Source organism: Anguilla anguilla, chromosome 4, assembly GCF_013347855.1.
Source record: "Anguilla anguilla isolate fAngAng1 chromosome 4, fAngAng1.pri, whole genome shotgun sequence".
NCBI classification, from domain to species: domain Eukaryota; kingdom Metazoa; phylum Chordata; class Actinopteri; order Anguilliformes; family Anguillidae; genus Anguilla; species Anguilla anguilla.
The window spans coordinates 37141173-37162682 of NC_049204.1; the positions used below are offsets into that span (position 1 = coordinate 37141173).

Genomic DNA, 21510 nt, shown 5'->3' on the forward strand with positions numbered 1-21510 from the left:
CATACACATACACACACGTACACTCAAAAGAGTTTGTGTATAGTGGCAGGGGGCCTCTGATGTCATTAACATAGCTGTCATCCCAGTATGGGGGAAAATATCTTGGGATTAATGATGAGTGGTGGGAGGTTTGGAAATCGTAGGAAAATGGCAGAGTTGCTATCCTGGCTAAGGGACCCTGGCCCCGAGGAGGGAGGGGCTGGGCACAAAGTAATTTACACTCTCTCCTCCTGGAGAGCAGCAAAACCCATTACCCTAGCTGCAAGCCCCTCCCGGGGGGGAAAGGAGGGGGTGGTGGTGTCGACACTCCCTGCGAAAAAATAGTTTAATTTGTGCTCTGCTCACCATGCTGCCTTCATATTAAGGCGTCTGATGGGCCAGACTGGAAGAATGGATGGAGGGATGTGATGAGATGGAAATAAAAAAGAGAAGGTGAAGCAGGAGGAATGCAACACTGCTTATTGTGTCAAATGGAGAAATGCCGTCGCGGTTCAAGATGTTGTTGTGACATCATTTCTTTTCCCCAAAGAGAGCCAGCCATAATAATCCTGTGCACTTGTCTCTCAACAACAGGTCTGGCCGACAGAATCCAAAATGGGAGCTTGTCTCTTATCCTGGGATACCTCCAGTTGCAATCGTTAAATATTGTATCGGGTTGCAGGCTTTGGAAAACAATTCCATCCATTCCCATTTATATCTATTTGCTTAGCAGATGCTCATATCCAGAGTGCCTTACCACATAGATCTCCTAGCCAATGGCTAGGTGCACACCAGTTGAGATACAATTGCAAAGCAGAAGAGCACCACCAATGCCAAAGCACATGTAGCAAAATATAATTACTTTGCTAAATAGTGTAAACCGAAGGTTTGATAAACACCACTTTAGATACAGACCCAATGAAGAAGTGCACTTTCATCCAATGTATGCATACATTTCATCTAAAAACTGAGTGAAATAATTGTCCAGTTTTGTGAGTGTTGACTAAAGAACATTTAGGCAGTGGACACTGAAAACATGGAGATACCAATAAAGATGCTTGACAGGGTGTTGAGCTACCACATGCTGCCATATTGGCTTGTGCTGTATGCACCGTGGATTTGTGTGCTATCACTAGTATGCTGTCATATACAGAAAGTTGAAAATGTTACTTTATACATTGTTTGAGAATATTCTGTATCACTAATTCACACTCTACCATGAAAAAACATCAGTTTTCCTCAACACACTTGTATTTCCAATATTTGTTCACAACCTGTAGCTTATATATCTATATTCAAAGCAATTGTTTTATACCTAATCTTAATTGCTCAAAAATGATAAATCAGATATACTGTACTGCTGTTTGTGGTTCGGCTTTTCTATTGTTGAGGAAGTCAGAATGCCAAATTAGCGACTGGCCTCAACCTTGACTCACAATGAAATTTGTGTTGGCTTGTTTTCTCCTGAACACAATTTGGCAAGTACTGCAATGGGCAAAATTTATTTGCCATTCTGTTTGTGAGAAGTCAGGATTTTTTAAATCAGTGCGTTACTTACCTGAAATAAACAACAGGGTTTTAAATGGTAATACTGAAACTCAGTTATTCTGAAGGTAATTGTACAGATTTTGGGATTTTACATTATGGGAAGGTGGAAATAATGGAGATTGGAGAACAAATATAGTAGAACAACATAGTGTCTGGTTTGCTGGATGGTTCATGCATTTGGATGAGCCTCACAGCCTTGAATTGAATCTGGACCATGCCCATCCCCTAGGTAAATAGGACAATGCCCAATTGGCGATTATGTTGGCATGAATTCCTTCCTCCAAAATCTGGCCGGTTAGGGATCTGTGTTCACGGCTAGCAACCTTCACTGGTCGATCAGGCACCCATAGACTGCATGCGAAAGATGCATATGAAGGTCTTCCTCCAACTGTACGAGCGTAGCTGTTGTCAAAGATGTGAAAACAAGCAACTGGGGATACCATGTGTTTGGAGAAGGTGTGTTGGATGTCTGCACTCACCTGATTTGGCAGTGGGGTTTGCTGCATGAATGTAGTTGTGGTTGCAGATGATTGGTTATTGCAAGTTTGGGTGGGGATTTGAGACTGAGGACAGCGTGAGTGAGAGAGAAAGAGAGAGAGAGAGAGAGAGAGAGAGAGAGAGAGAGAGAAAGATTTGATATATGTTAGAGTGAGACACATCACAGTCACATCACAGGACGTGTGGACTTCAATTCAATGCCACAAGAACAGAACGGGCAAATTTAGCTATAACTCAAGGCAGGGGCTTTGGGTGATATGATTTCAGAATTTGACCGGAAGAGTATGTCACAGGCAGGGTGAGTGCAACCATTTTTTGCTATCACTATCGATAGCAATGCCTCATAGAGAGCGAATTTGTGCAATCCAGACATGCAGATGGCTGTATGCATATTTCCAACCTGAACTGCTGAGGGGTTTTGTGTGATGGGATGACACAAAAGAGCAGATGCGCCATACCTCCACAGGCTAAGGCGGTGTGCATGGAGCAGCCAACCAGATGACCTTCATGGAGTCATCTTGATCCAGGGACTATGACGGCGGAAGTAACACCAGTAAATGAGAGCCTTAACTCCAGGAGGCTCCGGTGACAGTCTGGCAATGTGCCATTGCGCAAATCCAGCTGGCACAGGCTGAGGGGACCTCATTCATAATTATAAAGGCTCACTGCTGGAGGGGCCAGCATCACAGAACCCCCCCCCCCCCCCAGCAGCTCAAGCTGCTGCTTACTTAGAGACCCATGAAAGGGGCTAGTTTTATAGCTTACAGGCTACAGGCTTAAGTCATTATCAGTTTTACCTTTGGGAAGAGAGGTTCCACAGTGGGGTGGCTTGAATACAACTGTGTTTGTAAGGTGGAATAGATTTCCCTATTAACTTTTGTAGACCTGTTTGCTACAAAACCTGTATACCTAGTTCTCTTGACTAGAAGGACTCTGTTACACTGCAGTCTTTCAGAACAGGCACCCAAGTACTTTATGAATGAATGAATCATTGCATTTATATAGCACTTTTCCAAACACTCAAAGTGCTTTACAGTGATGAGTGGGAACTTACCTCACTCACCACCAATGTGTAGCACCCACCTGGGTGATGCACTGCAACCATTAGCTAAGGTGGAGAGGGGGAGAACATTTTTAGCCACTTAAATCAGGGGATGATTGGGTGGCAAGTTTGAGTGCCAGATTGGGAATTCAGCCAGAACACTGGGGAACCTCCTACTCTTTTACAGCAAGTATCACAGGTTGTTTAATGACCACATTGAATCAGGACCTTGGTTTAATGTCACATTCAAAAGGCAGGATCTCCAACAGCACAGTGTCTCCATCACTGCATTGGGGTTTATTCGAGCAGAGGGAAGATTGCCCCCTGCTGGCCCACCAACACCACTTCCAGTAGCAACTTATTTTTCCCAGGTGGTCTCTCATCCAACTACTAGCCGAGCCCACACTTGCTTAGCTTCAGCCATTGGGCAGGAGCAAGGTGCATGGTGGTATGGCTGCTAACACACTTAGCACAACACACCCCAGTGACAGAAGGTAAAGGCTTTGCCGTAATCCCATTAGAGTAAAAGCTTTGTCACTCCAGTCATAGCTTTTGGGGTTTGCAACAGTTAGCGGCAGCTACCAGCAAGGCTCAAGTATTCTGCTGTGTTGGTCGCAGTTTAGGCCACAAATGGTCTCAGTAGTTCACTTGGTGTTAAAGGCCGAGTAACTAAACGGAATTAAGAGTTCAAGAACTATAGCCAAGAATTTGAATGCTTAATTTTTTGCATTGGCTTTCCAAGAAGTCTTGCCTCTGATGATAAAATCACACACAAGAATAATCAAGGTTGCTGAAATTAGATGATATGTTCGTGCTGGAAATGATTCCTATTAAACATATGAATACATAATCTAGAGCTGAAGAGCAGAGACTGAAGTATTTCACCATAAAGTCAAAATGTGTTCAAACAATTGATATTATTGACAAGCAAACAGCTGTCCTTAAAGCTGGGTGCTAAACAGTAAGAAAGCAGGTGAACACACAATCTCCTGTTACGTTACTCTCTCGAAAACATTTATAAAATTTTATTTATACTCTAGAGCCACGTGTATATTATGCAAACGTGTCATCATAACAGCAGTTTTTGAAGCTAGCTAGTTTGCCAGAAAATAAGTCTATTGTATTTTTGAAGTGAATCAGCCTATAGCTGCATATTTGTTACAGCAGCTTTATTATATCTTATTTATCTGTTAACTTCCCAAGACCTTAATATTATGCTAACATTTTTTTTGTTAATTTGTTTTTTTTACAAGCCCAGTGCCTTAAATATTATATAGCTATTCTACCATCATATTATACTTCAGGGGTCTGGCGATTTCATTACAGAGCAGTCGGTGCAACTATGATGGCAGTGCCCCTCAGACTCATTTTGGCTCTGGGATAGGAGTCACTCCCAAGGCTTAATGCCAAGAGTTCTTACTTTGAAAGCCTGTGAACAAAGGTATGTGGTCATTTTCCTGAACTGACCAGTTTGAGTTCCAGTGGGCTATTAGGTTTTAGCTCATGTGGTTGTAATTGTCAGGCTACATTCTCAATGCTCACCTCCTCAAGCCACGACTCTTTCACTGCAGCGAGCATTGCGTAAACCATTAACACAAGCCTTTGCCTTTTTTCTGCCTGTGTAATGCTAGAAGAGGGCTTCCAATCAATATTGTGCAGTTCAAGTCAACAAGCATAGCTTCAGATGATTCATTTTGGCTCACAGTGTTGCATGTGTGGTCCTTTGGCATTGTAAATATCCAGTTGATATAATCTCACAAGTGGCACCTTAACCTAATTTGACCTGAAACCACTCACTCTGTATTATTTGATGGCCTGCAAGGTAAAACAATCTGGTGGAATTATACAGGGTCCGAGGAGTAGCATGAAATCAAGCGGTTGATGCTCAATCAATGAAGTGGGGGGTTTGAGTTCTGACCTTGACTGGATGCTGCACCTCTTTAATCAGTTTGCACAGTTTTCTCTGTAACTGTTTATTGCATCGATTATTATCTTCTCATTTACATGTTTATTGTCTGCAGAGTACGAGCAGTTGGGACGCTTGTCAGGGATGGCTGCCGGGTGTGTTAGGGGCTGTAATGAAGTAAGGGTCTGTGCTAGGTCTCCATGAGTCGCAGAAAGTGTGTGTGTGTGTGTCGGTGTGCGTTTGTGTGCGTATGTGTGTGTGTGTGTGTGTGTGTTTGCGTGTATCTGTGTGTGTGTGTGTGTTTGCATGTATGCCTGTGTGTGTGTGTGTGTGTTTGTGTGTAAATGTGTGTGTGTGTTTGCACATGTGTATGTGTGTGTGTTTGTGTGTATATGTGTGTGTGTTTGTGTATGTGTGTGTGTGTGTGTGTGTTTGTATGTGTATGTGTGTGTGTTTGCGTGTGTGTGTTTGTGTGTATATGTGTGTGTGTGTTTATGTATGTGTGTGTGTGTGTGTGTTTGTGTGTATATGTGTGTGTGTTTGTGTATGTGTGTGTGTGCACGTTTTTCCTCCTCAGTCACATCACGTCTTCCATCATTAAACTCTAATTGAACCAGTCAAGGTACCTCCAGCACTGGCTGCTCTATGATGCAATCACCAGATCACCAATTCATGATCTCTCCTATCTCTTGACAACTCTAAATGCTGCGCTGTATGTGTGTATGTGTGTGTGTGTGTGTGTGTATGCATATGTGCCATGTGTGTTTGTGTCTGTGTGGTGGAATGGAGGGCAGGGTGGTGGTGTTGAGGTCTTAAAAGAAGCGCTGTTCAGAATAGCAAGGTCTGTTTAGGTTGCGCCAAGTCGGTCCATATGAAAAAGTGATGACCTTTGGTACTGTTTGAAAAGGGGGAGGGTTGCAGGGGGAGGGGGCTAAGATTTAATGAGCATGTCTTACTGAAAGGGAATACGAGAATTTGTCCTTATTCTGATTTGTCAATGTCATGGCAACCACCGGCATTTCCACACTTAATGAGCACCAAGACCACATCTCACACCATAGCTGCACTGCTGATGTCACATGGTACATTAGTTAAGAGGGAGAAATCCGGCAAGGATTTGTAAGAATGCACGTGACTGAGTGAAAAAGGTTTTTTTTTTCCTAGCGATGCTGCTAAATTGCGAAATTTTCATATGGATCTGGTTGTTTTGAAGGTGTGCGAAATTAACATACACACAAGCCTCTTCATCTGGAGCGGTGTCTCATGCTCATCCTCTATGATTACCACCCTTTCTTAAAGCTCACTGTACCTCTATTGGACATAGGAGCTGCATAGGACTTGTGTGTACCTGCCATGCCCAATTTCAACTGGGATTTTGTGCTTTGATTAGCTGGCTATGGTCTTATAATTACAATGCAAATGTAACCCAATGCATGATTGAGATATGTCTCACACTCAACCATTTCACAACAGAGGCTAGAAACATTGCAACATCACTATTCAGTCAAAATGGAGTTAACATCAGAATTACATTCCTTAATTTCAAATCTACTATTCACCCAAATTTCAAATTCTAATTGTTGTGTAAATTTGTGGAATATTGGCAATATTTGGTCCTCCAGTATCTGACAGGTATAAAACATTTCTTAGACTTACTGTAAAATTGGATTCCCAAACAAAACTTTCGCACATTCAAACATCTTTGTAATTGGCATGGTCTTACAGATGGAGATCATACTTTATCAGTCTTTGTAATGCAGTGTTGCAGTATAAAGTAATACTGGTGCTATGGTGTTATAAAGTAGTCTTGTTCAATAACAGAAATTATTCTTTCTTCTGATGTCTTCTTCTGAGGTTGATGCCTACATTCTTTGGTCAGTGTGGTATGCAGTATTGTTACAGTTTTGTGCCGCTTTCTGAAATAGTTAAAAGAGATGGGGCTTAGCTGATGCTAGTGAGTGCCTGACTAATGTCATTCACTCATTTATGTGAAGTAAGTCCCTGTAGATGAGTGTTATAAAATTTTAGGGGCACTCCTTGTAGTATTATTGTTATTTCAATAGGGAGACAACTGCTGTCAAAGTTTTGAAGTTACGTGATGTTGGGTGAGTCATACCAAAATAATAAAGGACGTGGAAGAATGTAAAGGGATAAGGGTTTTGAGCTAAACCAGAGGTTAAACTTGAGATATGTTCTTTTTTGTATTTTCATGATTTTATGGTTTTAAAAATACCATAATCAATCCTATTCAAAATCACTGCAAGCACTGAGTTAGGAACTACACAAATATATCAATGTCCTACAATAGTTCCTAGTGTGATGGGGTAATTTATGATGAGAAAGGGCAAAATTCCCAACAAAATCTTAAAGCCGGTTTTCTCAAATTTGTGTTTTGCTAAATTTACAATATTCAAACAGTCATATCTCCAGGAATATATTTGCTCAATCTCATCAAATGATGCCTCATTTTATAGCTCACATTCTGTCCTTTAACATGAGGTGAATACATTTTTTAGGTCAAATTTTGAAACTTGTATCCAAAGTATGTGTTTGGTCACAAATGTTCAATGAGGCTCAGTCATTTTTGGAGAAAGTGGAAAGGCTTTAGCAGTTTCAACAGTGGCAATGTTGCATCCTTTTTATCATCATGTTTTTCATCAAAAACATTTTTACATCATCTATTCAGTGCTTTCCTCGCTTTATTTGTGTGTGTGTATAGTGTAGGCCGTGGTACAATGTGATGTGGACATGAACACTGCATTCAGACCATCTGCGCATTGTTGTGAATCAGTCAGAAGTGCTCTTTAGTGCTCACCCTCTCAGAGTCTTAATGGCCTCGCGAGTCGGACTCAAACGACCAAAGAGCCTTCGCTAATGTAAGCAGGAAGAAAAAAGAAGCTCCAGGCTGTTATTAGAGGGAGATACACACACATCCTGGGGACCAACATTGGGATTCATGCTGTGTCTTCAAGTTTTTTTTTTTTCTTCCCTTAACAGCAAGGTTGACAGGGATAACAAAATGTGAGGTCATGGTGACACTTTGGCACCCCTGGTTATAATTTAGGATGTCTATCCTCTTTCATGTCACATACATCTCAAGTGCTTTCAGACTGTGCACTGTGCACAAAGAACCCCACCACTGTTCTCAATTGTGTGTATTTTGTGTTCTCCCACAATGCACTTACATTGCAACATTTTTTCTGTGAACCATTACAAGTAATTTGTTTTTTTTTCTCAGCCCCTCCAAGAATGACTTAATTGTGTGCAGCCATGCTTCTGGATTCATTAGAAAAGTTTGTTCTGTTTTTGCTTCAAAAGGAGGTTTCCTGTGTATACATAGTGGGAGGAATTTTTGTCAGATTCAAACAGTATGATTGACCTCACTGGTACAGTCTGCTTGTAGTGCCTTATGTCCTTTTGCTTGGCCAACATCGCTATTATTTTTTTAGCTGTAATTCAGAAATGCCTAATACACAATTATTTTATTCATAAACCCAGACAATTTTTTTTGACGTTGATGGCTGGTATCCATTATTGTACTTAAGTTATACTTTGCCATTTTTATTTTTGAAAAAAAAAAACACAAAAAACAAACTTAGTGACTGAATTTAGATTTTTTACACAAAGCTACAGCAGCATGTGGAAAGTACATATAATTGATTTCATTTGTAGGGGTGGAGTGAAGGTTATGTGTGCTTCCAGAACCACTTACAGTTTGGCTAAACCTCCTGTAATACTTTGTCAATGGTAATATTCATTTGTGTGCAGAGAATGCAGGAAAGCACTTTCACCAGAGAATCTAACAAGTCTCTCTCCAGACATCTGAAGTTCTATTGCTTTACTTCTTGTTCTCTCTTTTTCCTGACTATGAGCAACTTGTGAACCTCAGGTACAATGAAGTATCAGTTCTGCTGTGGAAGAATGATTCATGTATGGCTGAGACATTACGACCTCTCTTGATAATTTCTGTTTCCTGTTTTTGTCTGTATTTACTAGCAGTTTATCAGTATTATCCTGTTCCCCTCCCCCCTGCTTCGTTTTCTCCCTCAGTAGTTTTAATTTCTTTTAATTCAGTTTGGGAGAGAAATGGTGGAGCTAATTGTGTATGGTAAAGACTCTAAATTCCTGCACGTGAGCCGAATTCCCAATGCAGTAGGTTTTATTGATCGAGTCTTATGTTATTGTGCACTGGCCCCGTTCATGCTTTATACCTCGTTTGAGCAGTCTTCAAAGGCTCCTTTTTGTTATGCATTTGCTCCTGTCAGCTTTGCTGTCTTTTACTTAGGTTGTGATGAAGATGGAAAAAACATCAATAGCATCATCAGTTAAAAAAACAGCGCAAATATGGAAAAAAATCATGACCAAAAAATAAAGATCAGTTCCTCACAAGATGAAAATCATTCCCTCTTTCTGCTTATTTTTACATCTGCCTTGTGTCATTGGTGGAAGCTCTTTTTCTCTTTGATGGAGCCCCTCCCACCTCCCCAAACTGGTGCTAGAGGAACGTGTTGTTCCTGTAAAATTCACACATGGGTAGACAAGCCTAGCAGATCAAGGGGTGGGGTGGGGGTAGGGGTAGTGCAGGAGGAAGGCAGCAGATGACACCATCCGCAGGACAGCTCTCCTCCACAGGAACTGCATCCCCATCGCAGCATGGGGCAAAACTGTGTCAGAGGCACCTACAGTGAAGAGGAGAAAAAAGTCAGCTGCAAAGTCAAAGCCACATACTCACAATTTATCTCATGTTTGAAGAGAAGAATTTAGAAAGTGTTGCTGGTGCTGCAGCGTCACATCACGGAAAATAGACCACTCTGAAAAAGGAAACAGAATTGCATAAAGCCTTTTACTGGGGTGATACCCTGTAAGGTTTTTTTAGAGGTACAAATATGTTTTCTTTGGCTTTGTACCCAAAATAGACAGTGAAAGTAATGCATCATATAAAGATATAAACAAATATTACACAATTAATCTTACTGCCAATTAGAGCCATTATGGATTTTCCAAGATCACTAATGTCAATGCTCTATTGAGCAGGAATGTCAAACAACTGATACTGATACCAATTGTTTTTTTTCCTTGTGAAAAAGGTTGAAAATACCAGGCATAAATGCATGTGAGAAATGACCGTTCCCACCACATTTCACTTAAAAGGCTCTGAATTCTGAAAAATAACATCTTTTATTAGACAAAATGGTCGTGAACAAATGGTATATGACTTCCTTCCCTATTGACTATAATGATTACAGATTTTGTGTAATCAGTCTATTACTTTGGGAACCTTAATTGTAGAAAAATGAGGCAGTGAAGAACAGGTTAAATAAATTAATATCAAGATAATTTTTAATGGCCCATGAAAAAGTGCTTACAAAGGTTTATATGCAAACTAACAATGCAGAATGCAAGCACATCACAAATAACTAACTGCTGCACTGAAATTAATTTTTGGTGTTTAAGTTTTGGTGAACACAAAGTGGTTTGACACAGACACATATATAATAGAGTGCTGTGACATATAATGACAAGCACTGGCTTAGTCTATTCGCAAAATTGCTTTTAAGGAACATGGTACAGTGGAAAGTTTTCCTTAACTCAAACATGATGATTGGCTCTGGAAACTAGACTGTAAGCCCAGTGCTGCTTGTCTGACACTTTATAGCAATAGTCTTCATTAGTCCCCATTCATCATGCAATAAATCTGTCAGCCAGTGCCACTAAAATTGTAACTTTGTCCTTTTTCTGGCATTTTTGAAGCATCATCTTTTTCAGATCCATATTTAATTTCATATTTTGTAGCAATATGCTTGTTAATCAGATCATGAAATGTAATCCTGATCAACTAACTGGTTAATTAATTGCAATTATTTTTGTTTTAGTTGCTGTATGCTTAAACAATGGATGCAGAATAATAATAGCCAAGATAAACAATTAAGCAATGATTTTTGCAGATAACATTGCACAAATAGTAAACCAAAATAAGCTAATGTCACAAAACGTATCTAATTAAGGAGCCTGGGTGGCTGATGTTGTGATGTTGGGAAAGTAGCTGGCCAGCTAAAATCAAATGTGTAGCTAGCTAATTAAAGCTATAAAGTTATCAATTAGTTGAGCTATGCAAAATCATGAAGCGTTAAATATGTTTTCAGATATATCTTAAAACAGGGTGGTATTAGGCCTACAGCCTTAACCTGAATATTTGAGAACTTATAACATTAATAAGTGAGCTTGTCAAAACATAGTCAGTCTTGGCAAGTATAGCTCACCAACTAACTGTAGCAGTTTGGTCATTTACAAATGCTTGAATGTCAACAAAGTATTTTTGTTGATATTTTTGTTTTATTTATTACAGGGTCACAGTTAATTGATTCAGAAGTATAGTATTTCCTGTATTATTACAATGAAATGGCAAATGAAATACATTAGATGTTAAGGCAGCGTTGCATACAATCTGTCGTCACAGCTTTCCAGTGTCTGAGAGCATGGTTCACAGTCACGTAGTCTGAGAGGTCATGGGCAGTGCGAGGGAGAAATATTTCAACACTGGAGAGCCTGCTTTGCAAAAAAATGAGGTAATTATATCCATGCCTGGTGATTACTAATTTCTGATTGGGTGCAAAGTTCAATAGCAGGCCGATGTATCATGCAACTTCTACTGCTACTTCTCTTACATTGAGGATGGCATGCTTAACCAGTACCTATAATAAAATGTGCATTTATCACAAATACATTCATTTTAATTGCTGTGAATTTAATTTCATATGGGCAGTACATACATTTGTAACATTTGTAAAGAAAGTGACCCATTAACCTTTGTTCTCAGTGCCTTTTGTCTTACTGCTTAAAAAGGTCAAAGGTCAAGACTTAAAGATCAAAGACTGACATTACTATAAATGAAATAGCCTTCCAGACATAAGCACAGAAATGCAATAATATAGAGCAGTGGATGGGCCTGCCTCTGGCTCATGCCCCCGGCTTCTTTATTCCTCAGGGAGTTTCTTGTGAGGTGTGTCATCCGGAAGTGCTCATTCTGCTGGCCCTTATAGCTGTTGGAACGGGCGCAAACCTGAGGTGGACATTGGGGAGATGTGTGAGAGTTGATAATAGCCCTGATGGTATTGATGTCTTCTCAGAGGTATATGATAACACCAGCTACCTCATGGGAAGGGAGGCTGAATTCCCAGCACTTAGCATTGATTATTTATGAAGAGTAGAAATCTGCTTCCCAGACAAGATAGGACTTCTGTTTTATGCAACCTGGCATATGCTTAGACATGCCTGGGCTCTGATCCCCCCACAAATGATGCTCCAAAGTGCTGTCTAAGAAAACAGGGCCCGACTAATGAGTTTGGAGGAACCCGAGATGAGGGAGGTCTACTTTCCGAACGAGAATCTGAGATTCCAAAGGGAAAATCTATGGGTTCAGGTAGCAAAGAAACTACATCCCTCTGTTTGTAGTGTAATAGCGGACTAGGATTTTGTACAGACAAGTATAAAGAATGAAAATTAAAGATGATCTAAGATGTGATAACTGTTTGGCCAATTAAGGGACATACTAGGGCTTGATTTGGTTATTTCAAAAGTCCTGATCCTTGATAGAATTCCAGTACTATTCCACAGATTATTAACCAAAATACATTATACTGAATATAAGTACATTCATTTATCCATCTCTAATGGTGAGTACTAGTCAGAGGTGACTTGAATGGAGACCCTACCCTCAACTTTTATTTGTCAGGGTGCATACTCCACAAACAAGCCCACTGAATCAACCTACAACATCACAATAACCATGGTCACTACTTGAATAAATGGTGCAGTTTGTTTACAAGTAAAGCTTCTGATTTATCTTGCAGAACTGTGTAGAGATTACTTGGTTGCAGGAGGCAAAACCATATGAGATCAACAGTACCACCCTGCTCTTTGTTCTCCCTGGAAGGCCTGACCTGCTCCCAGTGTATGTGTGGTTGTAACTCCCGTGATTATTATTGACTGCCATGAGGCTCTTGTTACAGAGCTGCACAACACCATGTTGAAATTATACATCCTGTTTATTGAGGGTATATGACATTGGAGAGAATGTGGAATGTGGACAAGGCTGGTTCTGAAATTTACATAAAATAATTTTCGAGTTTTATGTAAACAAACAAAATGTTTGACATCAGTCAATATATTATACAGATATCTGGTATTACTATGTAAACAGCAAATTAACTGGGACAGCAGTCATGACTTGCCCACCAGAAAGCAACGTACACTAAAACTATTGTAGCTGTTAACTGTGATTAGTTCCAGGAGGACCAATGTTACACATGTACCTCCATCCAGCACTTATATTGCACTTGTATCATTATTGTGATGTTGTAGCTCATTGTCATGTCTCCTAGTTTGACTTAACATTAATTTCTGACCTAGTCTATGCTTAATGTGAACTGTAGTTACTGTGTTCATGGCTATGAATAATTGCTACATAATGAGTATTGAACCTTATTGGACCTGTGTTGGGTAGTTGTACCAAAGACCTTTGGTATGCACTTATTGTATGTTGCTTTGGATAAAATAAATGTAATGTAATGTAACCACCATCTTGGCACTGCACACTAAAATGCAGTGTGCACACTAATATGCACTAAATCAGAACAATGTTTTGGATTACATGGATTTCCTCATTAACACCAAGCAATGGTGGTAATATTTAAATATGCCAAACATGGTAACAGTGCATTGTATAGTACACTAGTATCAGATAGATAACATAACTACATAATACAAAACAGTAAACAGTATACAAAGGTTGTATAACAGCAGTAATATCAGTATGCATAAGCCTTTCAGTGGCCAGGTCAGTGCCCAGTTGTTGCTGCAACTTTTACAGTACAGTTCTTGTAATCTCTAAACTGACTTGCTTGTGATGTTTGACCCTCAAACAACAGCCATCCTCAAATTTGACTAGCAAACTTTAACTAGTGCGCAGTTGTTCAAGTGTCATCTGACTCTGCTGTATTGTCTGGGATAGCCCTCTGTAGGTTTTGCTATTAATTGCACCTTCACAGTCCAGGTGAGGGATCAAGTTGTTGATGTTCCCAAGGAGCCACTGAGCTCAATGTAGTTGAGGGTCAATTAACATCCCCACAGTGTGGAGTGATCTGATGATTTCTGGCACCTTTAACTGGCTTACAGTCCAGGAAGGTGAATTAATGTGAAAAGGGCCCTGAACTGGTCTGCTAGAATATGCCTGCAATGCCTATGTTTTCAGCGTATAGGCGGCTTTGGGTTGGAAAGCAACCCATGAGACACATAAAACGTTTCTGGGTCAGGGTCCACATTGTTCAAAGATGCAATACATAGCATTTCGGAGCGTTAGCTGTACAGCAAGAGTGTTGAGACACATGATGATCCCTAGCAAATCTTCTTATGGGGTCAAATCTTAACTGTGAAATGCCTAAAGCAGTCAACACCTATGGACTGCAATGGAGGGCTTAATGGTCATAGCTGAGCATTTTGTAGGTTTGCCACATTGGGCGCTGTGGGCTATCCTCTGCCTGACAACCGGAGCAATTGTGCTAATATTGTTTAACAGCTTGCCTGCCATGCAGGATCCAATAATGCCTCCATATATCTGCAAATACTCATTTGTTCTGGATGAAACAGGTATGTATTGGAGTCCTGGAACAGCCTTGTGGGTAGCTTCCACCTGTGCCTCCCATGAGGTGTATCGAGCAGTATCAGGAAGCGCATGGTCTTTAGTCACAGCAATGAGACCCCCGTAAGGTGATTCCTTTCAGCTGTGCTAATGGCTGAGGTTTGGAAGCTCATTTTCCCTGGTGCTCCTGCGATCAGACAGTTTTGCAGGTAGGCCTGGGTCATACCAGTTACTTTTCTTTTCCCATAGCTGGTGAACAAGGAGCTGGGAGGTGAATGCAGTGATGAATCCTAAGCTGGTTAACACTTTGTGCACCGCTCTCACTGTCAACACCATGTCCTGTACAGGTCTGCATTTGTAGTTCAGTATTGTTCAGTGCCACTAGAGACCCAGGGCATGTTGTAGCAGGTCTGTCCAATTCCGTGTGAGCCACTGAGCCATGTTGCCTGACTTAGCCGTTGGTGGCTTCAAAAAGCAGTCAGCAAACAAACCAGAAGGGATAGATGAGAACTGGAATCAAATAGAATGTGTCAGTGGTCAAACACAAAATCTAATCAACAAATGAACCATAAGGGCTAGATGAGAATCAGAATCAAATAGAACACATCAGTGGACAAACACTAAATGTAATCAACAAACAAACCAGAAGGGCTAAACAAAAGAAACATGCAAACATACAAATTCAAATGAATGATCACAATCCACAAGTGTGGAGCATGAATTTCGAAGATCTAGCCTCCACTGGTGAATGGCGAACAGCAGTGTTTTCAAACTGAATAACAGAGACGGAAACGGCCAATTTGGTGAATACCAGAAAAACGAGACAGACACACAGTAGTGACAAATGTAAAAACAGAACTTATGACAGAGGATGTAACACAAGGTAGCCCTGGAGTTTCTCATCATCTGGAGGCGAGCCAGCTCGCCACCTGACACCAGTCACACCACATCAGCTGCTTTCGCAGCCACAAGCTAATGTATTGGGTTTCATCTAATTTTACTCAGAACATGTCTTTGCTTTCATTATCTGTATGTCTTAATATCAAATTCAGATTAAAAGTAAAGTTTTAAGTTAGAGGACATGGTAGCAGCAGAGTTTCATTAGGTTACCGAGACCCAGCCCAATGTCGCCAGTCACACATACCGATTTCAGTCTCACTACTAAATTTTGAAGCTGTTTTGGTGGTTTGGTGGCACTCAAAATGTCATGGGACATAACTTGCTTAATATCTAGATTAGATCATCTATCATTTTTATTAAATCATTTTGGTATCATTAGAACATTTGCATTCTCCTCAGGTATAAAGCTCAAAATAAGTTGTGGGGTCATTTTGAAGAGCAGGTCACATTGGCAATTGGCATAAGAAACCTCACCATTCCTGTATTGAACTGAAGTGAGCAAACATGGCCAGGTAACTTTTAAAAGAAGAGCATGATGCCATGGATGGCATGGAAGCCAGTGTCTGTCTTGTATCCTCTGCCTCGTCCTCTTCTTCCTTGTCCTAACCTTCCAGATCTAGGCAGAAAGGGGAGACAAAAAAGAGATAATCCCTCAGAAGGCACGGATGAGTTCATCAACCTCTCTGGCCCCTTGGTTTCATTCAGTAGGGGTTCAAATGTATATATAAAGCTGAGGTCTGAGTGTCTTTGCAGTGTCGACCCTCACAAGAGCTGGACACGCGCCACTTCACAGCACTTTCTTTTGACTAGTAAAAGATTCATGAGCAGCTCTTTCTTACAGGATGAAGTTTTATCAGTAAGAGCTTCTGCTCTTCAATAACATTTGGGAAAAAGGCATACATATAGAAGTAAAATGAAATATATTAATTCCATCTTTGCCTTTTCTGCTGCTGTGTGCTGTCTGCAGTTTTGACACACTGCTTGTCAAACAGAACGTTCCAGATAAGTCCTGAAGGTGAGTTTGGAGCATGTGGCATTGTGCTTTTTCTATTTCAGCTCAGTTCATCTGTGCTCCTCAAAATGACTTAGGGCTTAGCTGTTCATATTCTGGCAGGGCTAGGCTTTTGCAGCCTCTTTCCTTTCTCAGCTAGCCACACAATCACCGTATTCAAATGAATGGCCGTCTCATTAAGTTCTTTGAAAAAGAGAGTTGGGAAACCGAACAAGTTTCTGATCCCCCGGGAATGGGAAGTGTGCTCGAATGTTTGCTGCAAATTGAATGCTTGCTCCTTCATGCACTCCATGGGGCACATTGTTGTGGCAGTGTTTGCACACAATCTGCCCCCCCCCCCCCCGGTGGTCTCTGACTAGAGACACAGAGTGGAAGTATTTGGATGCTTGCTTTTTTTTAGACTACTGTGGGGAAATATTAACGCCGTTGTTAATCGGATTAACGTTAAACCCTTTTGGGAAATAACTGCACATCTGCAGAATGCTGATAGTTGTATAGCCTCAGCTGTTTTATGATTGGATGAATTTTGCATCCCTGTATTTTGATTAGTCACCATTTGCATTGTCTGCTTTTGTTTAAAACCCCCTCTGTGAATTGGGCTGATACCTTCCGTCATATGCTGGAACCATAGGTCTGTCTGTGCTGTGGCATATTTAGTTGCTTATATTTTTAAATACTGTCTATTTCATTTCTCTCTCACTACAAAGTCACTCCAATTTCACTAATGAAATTGGAGTGATTTTGTACTGAGAGAGAACAGGAGAGGGTCCAGCACTAAACCTTATAGAACATATGTGGAAGGCCTGGTAGTGTGGGGCCACTAACTCTAGCCAAAGTTATGTCTGCATTACACAACCTTTGTTTCATTGTCAATTCATCCCAATCAAGTCTTCTTTTCTCAATAAGCTTAAGGGCTTCATATATCCATGCCCTGGGCCATGATTCCACTGTCAAATGCCAAACAGGGTGCCTGATTCTGTGCGATGGCTGCTTTATTAATTCAGAAAGGCTGAGGAAATAGACTGTGCAAACCATTAAACTAGGAAAAGGCTCACCGTTTCTTTTCAGAAACTGAAAAACAAGTCTTGTTTATTGGTATTTTTCTTTCCCAGAGGAACACTGACATCAAATTACTTTTACTGATATTACAGTGTTGGTTTGGGCAATTGTTTATTCTGTAGGTATTACTGGTATCTTTGAACTCAATTACGGAGAAGCTATCTATAGTTCATAATTTTAATGATTCATTTGCACAGAGTTTCATAATTAATCCAATATTTGTCTATCCCAAGAAGTGTACATATGGCTTTATTTGATCAAAGAAAATGAGAATTTCCCTGTTTTCTCATAGCCAGTTTGAGGCAAATGTGTGACAGATGTTTTGATAGCTTGCCGGAGGCTGGGCTGCTGTCTTGTCTCTTTTTCAATTATAGAGCTTTGCTGGCACCTTTCACAGCCTTTCACACTATATCATTGAGGAATATGATGGAATTGAATGAACGGCTGCAGCTTTCTTGGGTAGAGACTGCATGGTTTGATTCAAAACAAGTCTTCCTTTAAGAGGTTATTTCTGGGGCACTGCAAAAAGAGAGAATCTTTTTGACCTTGAAACTCAAGCTAGTTTGGCCATTACAGCTTAAGAGATACTGAGGTATTTGTGATCATACGGATAATGGGTGAGGGAGGGGATATTGTTGGTGGATAAATAAATTATTTTCCCATGTTCCTAAACTGAATTATACCCAGGTATTCCCCTAGATTTAATCATGTGCACATTAGAATAATCTGTTTAAGAGTGTATGCAGTTTAAACAAACCAACCAATTCAGATTCAATCAAATGAATCTTAAACTTCTTTAAAACTGAAAAAACAAAAAAAATTCTACAAACAAGAAAAGGTCTGACCTTAGATTTGAGGTGCCAGGAATGGAGGTGGGAGCTTTTCTGAAACATCAGGTTATTAATTTAAAAGCCTCAATAAAATATCCCTTAAATCTCCTTTTACTAAACTTGAACAGATTAAGCATCTTTAGTCTTTCCTAATTGCTTTTATCTTTCCTACAAGGAATCAATTTGGTTGCTCTTTGTTTAACTTTTTCCAGAGGCTCTATATGTTTCTTGTCGTATGGTCCTCAGAACACAATACTCCAAGTGCGGTCTAAGAAATGTATTGTATAAGATAAGTATAACTTCCTTCGATTTATGCTCAATCTGATGAAAAACACATTATCAACATACAAAAATGCAGAGTTACTCACACAAAGCCTACAAAGCACTGTCTATAAGTCATTAATTCATATCTAGGGCTGCCATTAAAAGTATTGATATCAAAATTGCGCCAAGTTACATGAAACAATATTGGCTTGTGTCCTTTATTTCATAGTTTTGCAATATATGATTTCATAATCTTTATCAAATTAGGTCATTACTGGTGCAGAAATTGATGCTGTAATATTGGATATGTCTAACGCCACTGCCAGATCATGTGCAGGAGCTTGTCTTCACAAAATACAGCTTGGGAAAGTTTGAGTAAGAGCATAATAGCTGAAGATGTATTCCACCCAGGGAAGCTTTTCGATTTTTAATTTGATTTATCCGATGCAAATCAAACATGCAAGTAAAGTGGGACTTCAACAAAGACGGGAGAACAAATATTAGTAAATAAAAAACTACAAAACATGTTAGCCTTGCAGACCAGACAGACCCTAAAATTGCAATGAGCTGCACCAGAATTTCAGTACGCTGCTCAATCTTGACTGACCTAGCATGACTGCTTGAATGCTCCCATTTTAGTGCACGTTGCCTCAGGGATTTACCAAACGGCTCAGATGCATCAAAATCCATCATGTAAATACCACTTTGCTAGTGCGATGACTCGCAACACATCACATGCCGGCCAGAAAATAGAGCCCTTAGAGTCTATTTCCCTGTTTCCAGCTTCAGTCCTCACTGTTTTAATATCAATAAAATATGATCAAAAAGAAGTTTAAAAATAATTTAGGAAATAGAGGAATATCCTCACATTTAATCCGTGCACCATTTTATGAATGAAACCTTTAAATAATGGCGTTTCCCAGTTTTTTTTTCAGATTATTTGGGCACGTGGTATATATAACATTGTTTTTGTGTAATAATGAATGAAAAAGGAGACAAATTCTGGAAAGTTTGCAACTTTGGAACTGCTAACAGCATAATTAACCATTAAAATGTTATTGGGCTACAGTATTTCATATAATTAATTAATATAAGGTATTTGTTAGTATTCTGATTATTAAACAATTAGACATTTTAGCATACAAATGGTACAGTACATGTACAGTAGCCTGTCTCTGGTTAAAATGGTTATCCATTACATTATCTGTCCTTCCTAAAGATCACTCCAGTCAGGTGGTACAATTGACTATATTGGAGTGCAGGTTGCTTCATTTTGGCTAAAGTGTTTGTCCTGGCTCAAGCATTATTTTATGCCCTGTGGTACCACATAATAAACCTTTCACCAAATACAAGTTGCTTGCCTCATTTTTATGTAGCATTAAATCAAGGAAAGCCATAAGTCAGTGAGCTTGGACTGGCAATTACAGGACATCCCCAAGACACAGTTTTTCCTGCCAAGTCTTTTAGGAACCAAACAGAAATCCAACTTTGTTGACTCATCTAACTAAAAGATTAAAAAAAAAAAAAAAAAAAAAAAAAAAAACCTCAGAAACTGGAAAAATATATGTCATTTTTGGTGTCTGTTCATACCTGTATAATATCATGCATGCCAATCAACAAGCTTGCTGATGTAGAATCTGTCAGCAACAGCGTAGCTTGCTGTAATGAAATTATACTGTTTATAAAACTGATCAAGTTGTAGAAATGAAATCTATAAGCTTAAACTTGGAGTTAGCTTATCAATCAATAGCTCCAAGAAAACAAATTTGCATTGGTACAAACCTCTCATTTCCATACTGTGTGAGTAAAGTAGTCTGTACTGAGATGACATGCCAGATTAATCTGGAGGGTTTGACTGAGCTGCAGATTCCCTAAACAGGCCTGTTAATTAATCTGCTTGATCCCACCCATTGTCTTACTGAATACACTCCTCTTGCTAAAAATGTATAAGGTAATATATCAAGTTATTTTATTCAATGAATATGAGTAAGAAACAACAAAGTTTCTGGTGTAGACTTGATTTTCTTTATACTGTATTTGTCATTCTTGATCCTCAACTCATCCAATTTTAAATGTAAGAGGTGCATTCGTGCACAATTAATTCACTAGACCAACGAATTGATGGGAATTTGAGTCTCTTCACTGCTAACAAGTTGACTAATTAGGCCACCTTATTTAGAAAATTTGTGATCACATATGCCAGTTTTCTGTTTTGTGTTTCCTTGTGTGCATGTGTGTGTGTGCTCACATATCATAATGGCTTATTTGATTGAGGGGGCTGGTTTGACTGAGAGCTGTGCTGTGTCTATTTCCACCACTCTCCAGCATCGTAGGAGGGCTGCTGTGTCAGCATTTTGACAGTTGATCTCATGGCACTGGTCCACGTAGGCTCCACCCACATGAATGCTGCCTTCATAAAGAGCCCTGAGTGGATGTTGAAACAAGACTAGGCATTGGAATATGTATCTATGCTCTACTCCCCTTTCTGTAACACAATCAAAATCAAAAGCACATGATTATACAACTGCATTATACACGTTTTTATGTCCTGGAACACTATCAAAGCATTATTGAAATGCCAGCAGGACTAGAATCACCTTGTCTTCTGTGTAATTGTTGCAATTTGGAAGCATATAAATGTGAGTGGTTCATTTTATAGGGGTTGGTTCTTGGATCTTTATGTTTTTTGAGCTGATAAAGCAAAAACATTCATGTGCTTCCTATTTAAAATAGTATGTTGGGCTTATTGAGTGTTATGCTAATTATTTGCTGATATCCACATGAAGAGAAGTCTGTTGTGAATTCTGTATGTTGAAATGGGGTCAGAAGGCACAG

General features: G+C 39.8%; 1 protein-coding gene across 2 annotated transcripts in view; it reads left to right on the forward strand.

Annotated features, from left to right (window-relative positions):
- The window catches only part of gpr158a (G protein-coupled receptor 158a), a 109072-nt gene that overhangs the window by 61311 nt on the left and 26251 nt on the right, over positions 1–21510 (forward strand). The window lies entirely within an intron of this gene.